This window comes from Falco cherrug, chromosome 4 (genome assembly GCF_023634085.1).
Source record: "Falco cherrug isolate bFalChe1 chromosome 4, bFalChe1.pri, whole genome shotgun sequence".
Taxonomy (NCBI): Eukaryota; Metazoa; Chordata; class Aves; order Falconiformes; family Falconidae; genus Falco; species Falco cherrug.
Window position 1 is genome coordinate 11,959,368 of NC_073700.1, and position 10,278 is coordinate 11,969,645.

Consider the following 10,278-nt stretch of genomic DNA (forward strand, 5'->3'; position numbering starts at 1 on the left):
ACCCCAGGTGCTGCTTGGAAATCTCTTAGAGAAGTAATCATCCCTTTTGGATTGCACCATCAGTCACCCTCAGTCCCTCTGACAGTCCCAATTTGCTTGTGTGTTTGGCTGTAGAGCACCAAAAGCAGAACACTGTAGGCTTCTGATTTGTAGCGTTTTCTTTGCCTGGGAGAAAAACAGAAGCAGTGTCACAGCTTATGCCTTCATCTCCTCACCTGTTGCCCTGTCCCTTGCTCTTCTGGTGGCTTTTGCTATGGTAGAATGAAGGGTTAATAACTCGATGTAGCTGATGCTGCTCTTAGCTGGTGGGAGGTGGTCTCACTTCTGTAGGTAGGGGGAGAAGCACATGGTGATGACACTGAGAAATGGGGACTGGTTTTGGGGTCCACACTTCCTCTCATATAGTGTTAGTGTTTTTCTGTCCTGCCATGGGACCACAGAAAGATATGGGTTGGAAGAGACCTCAGGACCTGCTTGGAGCAGGCCAGCTTAGGTTAGATCACTCAGAGCCTTCTTTGCTTGACTTGATTTGACTTAACAACTACTGTGTTGGTTTTCCTGCTGTTTCTTAATGCTCCATCTTATTTCACCTGAATCTTACTCATCTCCATCCTTCCACGGTAGGTTTTTTCCCCCTGTTTTCCCTTTGTCCAGCTACAGCACCAGCCATGGTAGAAGGAGGATACTGGAGCCAGCCCTGCGTTTCCCCTTACAGACGCAACGCACCACTCACACCGCAGCAGATACCTCCTGAGCAGGTGGGTACCAGAGGTGCACCAGCAAGGGTGAACTTTTCCAAGAGAGACCTGGGTGGAGGTATGAAAAGGTTCCTCACTGGCATCAGATATTGGTTAAAACTCACTTCAGGAGCTAGTCTGGAACTGGTTATCGAGGGCTGTCCCTTCAGTGAGAGGGGGTGATTCATGTGCAGGAATTAGCAGTCAGCACACCTGTTGCTACAAGAGACTCCAGCTGAAAAGAGAAGAAAAAGGGGGATGGATGGGGGAAAAAAAAAAAAAAAAGAAAAAAAGAGGCTCTTCAATTTAGTGCAATTATCTCAATTTTCCCAGGATAAGTATCCTTGAGATATTTATCTGATTTACAAGGGTGTGCTGCAAGGCGGCAGACACAGGGCCTTAAAGAGACATTTGTCAATTCCTTAGGGGGGGGGGAGAGGGGGAAGAAAGAAAAAACCAAGTGAGGAGACACTGAAAGGAGAACCTCCTGGAGCCAAGAAGGGAGGAAGGATGCCTGCCTGCCCTCTATATTTTCACTTATTAATAATTTGTGGAAAACTGTGTTGACCACAAGGAATGCTGAAGTCTGCTTCAGAGAGGTGTCTGGGCAGAAGCAGGGCTGGGACAGTGGCAGAAATCCTGCTGTGGACTGGGTCTCCTTTAAACCTTCAGCAGTTGATATCCCAGAGTATGTGGGTTAAGTATTTCCTGAAGAATTTCTTTTGCTTACTTTTCTGATGGGGAAATGATGAGGGTTAGATTTATGCCAGGCCTGGAGAACTTGCCTGATAGCAGAGCAGGACCCTGACGATGCATCAGTTTGGCTACAGTGAGACAAGGTTTATGTGGGATTCATCTTGTCTTAAGTGCAGATGCTCTGGGCTCAGGAAATGCGTAATTGTCTACACCCTTTTTTAGGAAAGGAGAGCAGAATTCACCTGACACACTTGGATGCCCACCTTTGGATGGAGCGTACTCCTCTCCATTACAAAGACAGCCCTCTTTTTTTCTTGTGCAATGCATCAGACCTTCTGCTTTGCCCCTCTTGCCCATACCACTGCTCTGCCCTTTAGTCCTCCTCCTCTGTATCAAATCCTGATGCCTCTTCCCCCGCTTACACTCTGCAGATCCTGTTGCTTTCTCTCCATCTCAGTAATTAAAATGATTCCAGAGGCCTTTTGCATCTTAGAGCTTGCAGCTTTGCTTTCACCCTCACCCTTATCTTCACATTATCTGTACAGGGAAGCAAGTATAAAAATCCTCATCTTTCCCGAAAGCGTAGCTGCCTTACTGCAGCTCCTCACACCTCCCTTTTTCCTCCATCACATTCAGGCTTCTTGGCTTCCCTTCTCAGCCCTTTTGCCTCTCTGTTGCTCTTTCACATCTACATCCCTTACTGTTCCGCCAGCACTGTCTTGTCACATCGTACCCTACTCCCGTGATTTGACAATGGAGAGAAAAAAAGAAGGGATTCAGTGGAGAGGCGAATGAAATGGGAAGTGGAAGAGGAGGAGGAGAGAAAGAGAACATCAGAGGGAATGAGAGCAAATGCTCGTAGCTTAACGCAGCTTGGGAAGTCACCTGGGGGAGTCGTTGACTGAGGGGTCACCGACCCTTGTGAGTATATTTCTGTAATAAACTGGTGAAAGTACTGGCAGGCCCAAGTGATTTAGTTTAGAAATTGTTGTAGTTCAGCTCCCCTCAAATGCAATTCAGCAGGACTGTTAGCAGGCGCAAAGCACTTGCCAGCCTTAATATGGATTACTTTTCTTTGTCCCTTAAGTTCATCTCTTTACAGCATGGTTATGTTCTCATAAATTTGTTGCAGTGTGTTTGGCAGCAGCTGGCCCATCGGAAAGGATTTGTGTCCACTGGAAAAGCCTCTTGGATAAAGCTCTCTTTGGCAATATGCCTTTTTAAGGCCCTTCTGCAGCCATGTTGCTCTGTGAAATAACAGCTTTGTCAAGGACCAGCCAACTTCACTGTTAAAGGTCTGTCTGGGTCAGCAACCCTTGGCCATCGCACATGGGCACCTGCTTGTCATTGCTTGCTGTGGTGCCCTCTTTTGTAATAGCTGACTTCGATAAATGAGGAGTGGCCTTAATATGAGGGGAGAGATCTTCAGATCCCTGATTTCAATAAAGTTCATCATGGCATTAGAAAGTCAGAGGTGCTTACCTGCCTGTGGTACTATATAATGAATAAACTTAACTCACCCAGTTCTGTGAGTGGACGTTGCTGGGGCTGTAAGGGAATTCATAAGTCTCCCCTGGGCTGCAGAGATCCAGTTGTCCAGCTATATATATTAGCATTGTATTGCATATTGCACAATATAGGTATTGGTTTCATATATTGGTATTGTGAGTGTGAGCTGTTACTTCTTAAAAGCCCTGTTTTGATGGTGAACATGTAACGTATTTCTGCTCTGTAGAGTAGATAGTAAGTTACATAGGGAAGCTTGTTTAGTGTTGGTATTTGTGTAGTAGGATCTTGTTCTGTGGGTAGGGGGCCAGAATATTGCAAGTGGGAGTACAGTCAGGTGCAAGGCATCTACATATATCCTTGCTCATCTTCATCTTGGCCCATCTGCCCACCACTCCAGTACAGACTGGAGTACCCACATGGGTACTCACCTCTGTACATCCTCATGTTTAGGACTATACGGTCCTGGCAGCCAATGCCTTGTGCTGTTCTTCACAACTGCATGTTTGCCTCTCCAAGCAGCTCACCATCTGCAATAGTGTCTCTGTGGAAGGGTCATGGTTCCCATAGTTAGATAATGCATGCACTGGAGGCATTGCACTTGCTACAGAAATGACGGCAACTGGGGCATCCTGGTGAGTTGCGTTGTGCGTCAGCTGTGATTTCACGTTACTCTGGATCTGTAGGGGTGGAGCGGGTACTCCTAGTCTCTTTGGGTACCCTCAATCTCTCTACTCAAATGTGGGCAGTGGGGAAATAGCCCCACTGGGCGTGAGTAAGGCTTGTTTGGCATGCATGGGAAGGCTGAAGAGAAGAAAAGTCCCTTTGCAGCAGAAGCAGCCTTGCAGGACATCCCTGGCGTAGCCTGGTAGGGGAGGTTAATGTGAGGAGTGTTTCTAGCCCTGGTACCAGCAACCTGTTTCTACCTGCCTGCCCTCTTCCCACTGAACTGCCTTTAGTCATGAGCTGCACTGTGCACTTACAGGGGAAAAAAAAAAAAAAGAAAGAAAAAAAGAAAAAAAAAAAGTGGAAGAAAGAAAATCAGGGGAGGGGGAAAAAAAAATCAAAGAACAGTGGATTTCTTGTTGTTTGATCTTTGAGGAATGTTGGAGAAATCTCTTAGGCCTCTGACTCCCTGACTGTGCTCGTAAGGAGATTATGGACCTCGTGTTTTCACAGGAAAACACCCGGCCGGTGGGCCTGGCACACTAATCCAGACAAAGGATAACAGCGGCCTAATTAATTCTCATGTCTCTGAATCTGATAACGGCACAGTACACAGACGAGTCCGTAAGGACTTAATGAGTTTAATCGACTGCACTTGATGATTTTATTTGAAACCTTGTGCCACAAATTAAACTATTAAAAATGCACTTGAACTTGATTGGCAGCTGTAATCCAGGCAAAGTCTACTTAATCCGCGGGGGTGGGGAGTAGAGATGGATGCAAAGGGCTGGAGACAAGGAGGGTGAAGAGGAGTCTTTGGTAGGTAAGAGGATTTTGGGGTGAGTTTAAGGGAAAGCCAGAAAGAAGGGCAGAGCCTCAGGGGAGCTGGGGGCGAGATGGGGGGTGTGTGGTGTAAGGGATTTATCTGTGCCGACCCAGCTGTGGGTTGAACTGTGGGATGAGGGAAGGGTCTGCATCTGTTCTTGCCTTGTGGTCTGCCCTGGCTCTCCGAGCAGCTAGGGGGGCGGCTGGTTGTTAGCTGGTTGGAGCTGCTGGTTCCAGTGCGAGGTTTAACACCAAGGCTTTGCACAGCCGAGGTGGGGAGGGCATGAATCTTGGGCCCAACCTCCAAATCTTGTGCAAAACAGCTTGGTGGAAAGCCACAGAAATTCACACAGGGATGTACTGGGGGGGTGTTCATTACCGGTGGGCATGCATGCATGCTCTTCATCTGTAGAAGCTGCCCAGGTGAAAAGCAGCCTTCAAAAAGGCACCTTTGCCCACATGGACTGTCCAGTGCATCTGTGCAGAGACAGATGTGCTCTCTAGCTGCTGTCGCTCAGCCTGGTCATGCTCATCCAGTTTATTCCCATACACAAATAACCATATACATATGCACACACATACAAGCAGTGATTTGGCTCAAAATGGGGCATTAGCCAAGGAAGGAAATAGCATGGAAGTCTCCTTTGAAAGTCCCTTGCCCCGCACCCCCCCCCCCCCCTTTCTATTTAAAGTGATTTGCAAAGGATTTTAAAAATTATAAACCAATTTGCAAATAAACGATCATGATTAATGGCATATTCCTTAAGAGGTGACAGATCTGTAATAGGTCTGTAATGCCCCTTATTATGCAGGAACCATTAACAGCAGTAGGCGTTAAGAGACTACATTAAAGCTAGATCAGGCTTCAGCTGTGTCTCTGGAGTGGAGCAGGTCAAGTTTTTGTTGCTATGGCTTCTTTACCTATAGTTGTGCTTGTAACTGGTAGAAAGCAACATATCTCACTGCCACTTGGGTTTCACAGCTTGCTTACCTCATGTATCCTACACTAAAGCACATGCTCTTTGGTCCCTTTGGATGTCTCATTTCCAGCTTCCCTGATGCTGTCTCCTGGAGGTGATCTGCACCACTCCTGGCTCGTGGTTTGCTGGGAGTGATGGGGAGTTTCTGAAAAGTGGCTTTTGAGGCTGTGTGCAGTGCCACCGGTGAGCCTGGTGCAAGGGGGAGAGGAGCAGGAGGGGCCGCGGGGGCCATTTGCTGGGGAGGGCTCTGCTGCACCCCTGCACCCCGTGCCAGACCCCAAACCCTGCCAGCTAAATACTGCTCAGACACACCGAGGGATCAAGGGCAGTGCCAGTGCCTTTGATTTCTAAAACAGCAGGGACTTTCTATGTGGAAATAAGCGGATGATTCAACAGCCCAAAGCACACACCTTGCTGTGAACGAATGTAAAAGCCCATTCCAGTGATTCCCTTCACTCAGAGAAAATCCTATCCTAACCTTACACCTTGCGAGGGGTTTAATGCATTGTACAGGAACAGAGCAGGCCACACAGCTGCCTGAGAAATTTTGTACATCCCACTGAGTACCAGCCTGGGGCAGAGGGCACCCTAGCCTTGCTCTCTCCTGCACATGCTTTGAATACGATGCTGTGAACTCGGTGTATTGACGAATAGCTGAAACATTTGAATTTGGTAGCTCACAGATTTTATTGCCCGCCCCCCCGCCCCCCCCCCCCCTTTTTTGCATTAACACCAAACCTCTGTGCTGCTGCACAATAAGCCATGATCTTGGGAGGTCCATTGTGCCTGTGCTGGTTTGCATCTGTACCGTGCTGGGTCAGGAATGTGAGTGAAGAAATGGGCGCTGCAAGCAAAGTTATTGATTAGCGAGTTGGTGATGCTCTTTCTAGGGAAAAAAATGTGTTAGGGGAGTTTTTTTCAGGTGAGTTAACACCAAGATCCTGCCTGCTTCTCCTTTGGAGGCCTGGCACTTCTGGAAAGTACATAGATGGTAATTTAAGGTGTTGTACATCCTGACTAATTATATCAGTCCTGGCCGTAGCTGTCTTTTGCATTTCTCTCACCTCAAAATGCACTGTGAAGTTGCTATTCACTGTTAAACAGACACCGTATGCTTTCGCAGTAGTGGTTACATTTTAATTTTTTTACTGAAAGGAAAATAATTGGCATGTCTTTGACAGAAAAATGATTGAGAATCTTAATGGGGAGATCAGCTAGGGAATGGCAAAGTATTTTTGTCTATTCAGTGTTGTTAGTGCTTTGATTAAACAGACTAATATTTCTGAGTCTGTCACTTAGTGTGAACAGCAGGGTATTTTGTTATCAGGTAATTCCCTGCCTACAGTGGCTACAGAAATGGTTGTATGTAAATCATGCAGTTAATAACACTCCAGTACAGAAGGCAGATGCAACTGCTAATTGCGGAGCAGGGGATGCTCAGTGGAACCACAACTTACTGGCCCCTGTCAGGTCGCTGGGGCTCTCCCCCCGCCTCGCAACTTCTGCTGGGCAAGATGCCACAGGTGATCCTCGTCCCTCCTGCTGCCCTCGCAGCCGAATCCCAGGATGCTGACGGTCTGGGTGAGCAGCACGGCCAGCCCATGGCTATCCCTGTGGGAGAGGGAAGCGTGGGCAGCACCGGCACAGTTGGCAAACAGCCGTGCAGCCAGCACACGCAACGTGCTCGTCAAATATTTACCCTTTGTTTCAATCCTGACCTCTTTGCCTCTCAAATAAATAATTTAGTGTGGAAGCCTTGAAGGTTAATCTTGCATTTATTTAATGTTACAGGACACTTGGCTCACTTACAGCTAAAAGCCCTGCGTGCTGGTTGTTAGTTTATTTAATCCGAGTGCCATTTTCTTCACCCTCTTCACTCTGAATTGCTGAAAGGAAGGAAGGAGGAAGGAAGTGAGGGGAAGGAAAAGTTATCTGTATGCGGCTTTTAGCTCCTGCTGCAAACTCCATCAGGAGCAGCACCCTGGGGAAGTGTCAATCCGAGTGCCTCAGCCCAACCAGGCATGTCATCTGCCAGTCGATCCGAGAGGCTGGCTCCGAGTGCCAGTGAGATAAAGGGGGAAAAGCAGGGGATCTGACATCCACCGGCTGCAAAAGAGCTGCCTGCCTGTGCCCAAATCTGGCAGAAATAGAGGTGCTGGAAGAAGCGAGGTGCTGGAAGAAGCAAGGTGCTGGAAGAAGCAAGGTGCTGGAGCATGTCCAGAGAAGGGTAACAAAGCTGGGGAAGGGTCTAGAGAGCAAATCTCATGAGGAGTGGCTGAGGGCACTGGCAGTGCTTAGTCTGGAGGAGACCTGGGGGGGATCTTGCTCTCTACAACTACCTGAGAGGAGGTTGTGGTGAGATGGGGTTAGTCTCTTCTCCCAGAGAGCAAGTGACAGGACAAGAGGAAATGGCCTCAAGTTGCACCAGGGGAGGTTTAGATTGGATATTAAGAAAAATTTCTTCACTGAAAGGGTGGTTAAACACTGGAACAACCTGCCCAGGTCAGTGGTGGAGTCACCATCCCTGGAGGACATTAGAAAACATAGATACAGTACTTAGGGACATGGTTTAGTGAGGGACTTAGAAGTCCTGTGTTAATGGCTGGGCTTGATCTCAAAGGTCTTTTCCAACATAAATGATTCTATCATTCTGTGAAATTGCTGGTGTGCCAAAAAAACCCCCCGAGACAGCAAGATGGAGGCAAGGAGGGGGAAGAGGTGAGGCCGGGGGGAAGAAGGCTGGTTTTGCCCTTATTGCTAAGAGGTTTTCTCTCTCCTTTGTCCGAAAGCATCAGGTGGTGCTTTCCAGGAGAGGTCTGCAGTGTTGCTGGAAAGCTAACGCAGAGGGGAGTGTGGCTGAGAGAGGTGCGGGGTGATCTCCCTTGCTTTAATGAGGTTCTTAGTTATTAATTTCTGGCAGACCAGGCAAAAACATTTGGGATATTTGCAGGTGGCTTGGCACCTGGGGGCTCAGCACCTTTTCCTGCTGCTGGAGCCAGCGATGAGCAAATGGTCAGGAGCTCCCAGGCTTCAGCAAAGGCAGAAACCAGCTCGTTGCCCAAGAATTTCACACTGATAGATGCAAAGAGAGTTGTAAACTTACTTGACAGTGACTTGCAGGGGCTAGAGGAGACATTACACCATGACCTTTCTCTTTGTTTCTCATTTCTGGAGATGCACAAAACCCAATGCACAGTCCTTCCCAAGACTCTTGTCAGTGTATCTATGCTCTTTAGACATCTTAAGCAAAGCAGCTGGAATGATGGCTATAAGGTTTCAGAACAGTGTATCTTTATGCATTCAAGAGGAGTCCTACTTGGACAGCAGGCAGTGAGGAAGCCAGTTTTTCCAGTGCAAGGTCACTGCCAGAGTGTGGCCCCGGGCTGCCCTCCCAAGCTCTGGCTGAAGAAACCTCCCTCCCAGCCTCAGCTTCTGCCTTGCTAGCTCTCAACAGGCTCTTTGGCAAGCTCTGCATTTGTCTGGATGTGCTCCTCACCTCTTGCAATGATAACTACACTCATCTACCACTTCACTTCCTTCCCACCCCTGTTTCTAAAGGCCTCCTAAGGAGAAATGGCTCCGATCGCTCTGAAGCAGAATAACCCCCACATTTGGTAGCATTAGGGCCAGCTAGGGAAGAGGAGAAGTGTCAGAGGATACTGGCAGTGCGATCACACCCTAGCATAGTCACATTTTCACCTACTCATGTGGTCCAGCACAGCTGTGACTTGCTGGTAATTACTTGCTTGTAGCTGGTGCGAGACTCCCAGTTCTAAAAGCCATCTGTTTACCTCCAGGTCCCTGTTGCGTGATCTTTCATTTGGAGTTCACCTCTACAGTTTATGGCGGTTTCCAGGATAATGGTCCAGCTGGAGATCCTCTCGACTCCATCCTGTGCTGGCTTTTTCTCCTTTTAAAGGACATTTTGCATCTTTCGATAAACACTAACAGGATGTTCAATGTAGCCTAGCAGGATTTGACCCAAAAGGAATAACTGTGTGTGGTGAGTGGGAGACTCAAGCATCTGGATGTTCATTTGTGCAATCCAAATCTCCTCAGGTAGAGATGTGATCAGAATGACCTTTCCCATGAGCTTCAAGTGCTTCAATATTAAATGGGAAATAACATAAGATCAATGTGCCTTGTGGCTTTTCAATACCTTAGTCTGAACCAGGAGAGACAGTAATAAGAAAAAGTCAGAATAATTTAATAAATGGTGTGCTTTTTTTTCCTTCTAGAGAGGATGCTCAGATGTGTTTGGATTGGTGAACAGGCTTAGTTTTGTCCAAGGCAGTAATTCAGCTTCGTTCTGATTTCATTTTGGTTCCTGTTGGCATGTAATTGTTAGGATATGAGCATGGGATCTCTGGGAAGAGGTTTAGGGCACATAAGTTTGACTCCTGCCGGAATTACCTTCTGCAGCAATTGCTTTCCCCACATCGTGGAGGAAGATCAGTCTCTCAGCTCATATGTCTGATGCTGGGGCAGGAGAATAACTCTCCCTCTCAGGTTCCCCCCCCGCCTCCACCTGCTGCTTGTAGATGCCCTGCATGTGCAAGCAGTCTCTGGAGGTAGGACCACCTGGGGAAATAGAGTATTGCAATCGGTGGCTGCTTAATAAATCCCCTCACACTGGAAGAGGTTTGAGCTGAAGGTTTTCTAAGGGCAGCTGGGAATTCACAACCATGAGCCATGTTTGGCTGCCCAGACCTTTGAACACAAGCATGTGGATGTGTTCTTCAGACTTTCTCATGTCAGCCTTTATATACCACTTCCAAGGTTTAACACTTTAAATCATGACAAACAGAGTCTAACACCCTCACAATCTAAACAGCTCCTATCAAACTGGCACTTGCTCTCATAACATC